Below are 3315 nucleotides of genomic sequence, written 5' to 3'. Positions count from 1 at the left end.
GAGTTGCAAGTGGTTTCCCCACCCGTTATTTCCCCCTATTAAAATCCACTAGCCCGAAAAAGGGAATTGTAATTCATTGTCCAAACAATTAGCATACTAAATGACATAAAAGGGGAATTGATAAAAGGGAATCAGAAGAAAATAAATTGTTAGCTAGTAGTTTCGGGGCAACTAGCTAGCAAGCATCTCAAATTCATGCATGCTGAAAGAAATTACGGCATGCAGACCCATGTGAAGTGCTGCATGGATGTAGTGCTTAATTTGAGTTTGGCTTAATTACATGCTGTGGGTGCCAGCGAATGATGAAGAAAGCAGAGATGCACATGCGCTGCGCGGCCCCACGTTGTTGTCCTATCTGCTTTCCTGCATGTCAACGAGAATCGAGCGAGGCAAACTACAGCGGAAAAGCCGTACGTGGTGGGCCTCCGGTTTTGTCGGATGCGCGAGCGCTGACGCGCAAACAGACCGCGCCAGCGGTCGATCGCTAGGGAGGGGATCTCCTTAAGATGAATCTCGCCCTCCAGATTCGGAGTGGCTAGCAAATAGGTGTGGGTGGTCTTCTCGAAGATCATCCTCTCGTTCCCAAGTGGCTTCCTTCTCGGAATGATGATTCCACTGAACTTTGCAGAATCTGATTGTCTTGGTGCGAGTAAACCTCTTCGCTGTGTCCAGAATCTTGATAGGTTTCTCCTCATATGTGAGACCATCTGAAGCGATTCAACCCGGTAAGGATTGGATCTCTGTGCATAATGTGCTAGTTCCTGGATCGACTCGCTAGCACACACAGTTCGATGAATAAACAGAATAGCAAATGCGTCATTTATTACAACGGATGATCCAGAATATATTTATTACAACTTGCATAGCTCATGGCTAGCTCAAATAATAGAGTTCAAAGCGGAAAACAAATAAATTTAAAGAGCTCCATCACGCCACAGGCGAACATGTTGAGTGGAAGCTCGCGACCTAAAAGCGATACCTTACTCGTCCTCAGAGTAACCTGCAACATAAAACATTGCAGCCACGCAGGGTCAATACATTTGGAATTGTATTGGCAAATGTCACTATTTGGTGGATATATATAATGGCGCCTAACAACTACGTGCTCACTTGGCAGGTGGAGTTTAGGCTCATTTGCGGAAAGCAATATTTTCCCTATCTTTTATAAATCATTTTATTTCTTTAGAAACATCGTTTAAAAACATATTAGCAAAACCCATGTTGCAGCAAGACAGTCGGCTTCATATGCTCATAAACATCTATGGACATGCTAGCATAGACCCATGTAGACACAAGCCAGTCTAGCTTTGCATGCTCCTAAACCCATTGTTTGTCCCATCAAGTTTTATTAAGAAATTGGAATGCTGAGATCTTCCAAACAGTAACATGCCTAGTTGCTCATAGTTGTCCGTAACCGGGGACACGGCTAAGTACTTAGTTTGACACTCTCGAGAGGATTGTACACTTTACCCACATGACCTAGTCAGCCCCTTTTACCATGATGCTCAATTTGCTCAAATGGTCGGGAAAAGACTAAGTCGAGACCGTTTTCAGAAGTAGGACCCCAAGCCATCTGGACGGACCCATGCCAACCTACACAGCTACATCTGCTAGTCACGTCAGATCGGGTTCCTACAACTTACTTAGTCAAGCCAGAGCCCATATGACATGCGGCTGTACACGGAAGCTACTAAACAAGAAACCTGTCCAATCTCTTTGATCCCTGGGCGGCAATCCCCACCATTGTTCACCGTGCAGACGCTCCCGTCTTACCAATCCGCCCAGGTGTTTCATTATTCAGGTTGTTTTCATTATATCAAAACATATAATTTTATTCATCTAAACTTATCATGATAACCCAATCCACGCATCTAAGATAGCATTGCTAAGCAAACAACAATACGGTGGCGACAAAAGAATCAATTGTTGAACATGTGGCTGTTCTAATAGGTGTTCATAGCATAGCAATATATATTTAAAACAATCCTACACATGGATAGCTACTGAAAATAACTACAAAGTGCATAGAAAAATAATAGGACAGAACAGTGTGTGACACTTGCCTTCGTTGTTGTTCAAACAATCACCGCAGTCGCACTCGTTACACTTCGGACAATCTAACGAAGCAAACAATTTACAATCAATTTCAAAGCAATGCAAACAGAGAACTTACACAATGAAAATATGCAAGCATGTTCTGGAAACAATTTAAAAGCATTTACCAAAGTTAAAATATATCAAAAATACTATAAACACTAGTTTTGAATTTTAAAATCTGTAAGTTTCGGAAAAATACAAAGTAACAGCACTGCTGTGTTCTTCTCAATTTTCTTATTCCAACGGTATATCATATGCAATTTTTCGAGTTACGAAACTGTAGTTATGTTTTTTACAAGATTAAACATTTCGCGGTTTTCTAATAATTTTGTCCGAAAAATTGTCAGAAAAAGTTTCTCGAACGGAGAAAATTTCTACACGAAAGTTGTAGAGGATTTGATTACAAACTCAGTGCAAGAAACGTCATCTAAAACGGAGCTCTAGATCTATAGTTGTGGAATTTTAAAATTTGACATAAGCTATGAGCTAGCAGTGATACGAACGGATCGATCCATTGTGAGATTGAGCCGTTCAGTTAATTGAGTTAATATGGACCCTTAGATTTTGATCTGACAGTGTGTAATGGATTTGCTAAAAAAAATTATCTAACTGTACACCAATACTGCATGCCGTGCAGTAGGCTCATGGCGATCTCGTACCGGCCAAAATATGAACTGCAGCTCGTTGATGGTGGTTCTGGTTACGGCGTTCTCCCGAGGTGGCGCGGTAGTGGACGATCTTCAACTCCTCGCGGTGGTCACGTACGTATCCTCGGAGTCAACTGGCTCATACCTGAACGACCGTGGCGGGCGGATGGAGGTCGCAAACTCCGGCGAAGCTCCGATGAGGAATCACGAGACTACCGGTGATCTACAGAGAGGGAAAACTTGTTGAGAAGATGCAGTACTGCAATAGAAAAAGCTTGGGGCAAAACTGAGGAGCAGGGGCGGTCGGATTTGAGGGTGTCATCAACCTTCAAACTTCAAGATGGCGGTGGCGGCGAGCTCAAAATCCGGCAGCCTGGCGGCTGATTTGTTAGGGTTTTTGAGGGGAAAAGGAGCACAGAGTTGGAGGTATTTATAGACGAAATTTCGTGGAAAAGGGGTTAAAATCTGAGCCGAAATCGGAGATTTTCGTGGGCGTTCTGCGGGGAGTTCGTCCCGTACACGAAAACGTATTCGACTGAGGTAGCAGGAGACCTGGTGGGATCCACCTGTC

At 43.3% G+C, this 3315-nt stretch overlaps 1 long non-coding RNA gene across 1 annotated transcript; it reads right to left on the bottom strand.

Annotated features, from left to right (window-relative positions):
• Positions 1-1057: 1057 nt before the first annotated feature.
• Positions 1058-3315, bottom strand: LOC127342646 (uncharacterized). The gene is made up of 3 exons (XR_007876797.2): positions 3071-3315; positions 2757-2967; positions 1058-2117 (listed from the first exon to the last, which is right to left on the bottom strand). It is a non-coding gene; the product is annotated as an uncharacterized lncRNA (long non-coding RNA).

The sequence above is a fragment of the Lolium perenne genome, chromosome 3 (genome assembly GCF_019359855.2).
Source record: "Lolium perenne isolate Kyuss_39 chromosome 3, Kyuss_2.0, whole genome shotgun sequence".
Lineage (NCBI taxonomy): Eukaryota > Viridiplantae > Streptophyta > Magnoliopsida > Poales > Poaceae > Lolium > Lolium perenne.
This window is presented reverse-complemented; position numbering and strand designations above follow the sequence as displayed.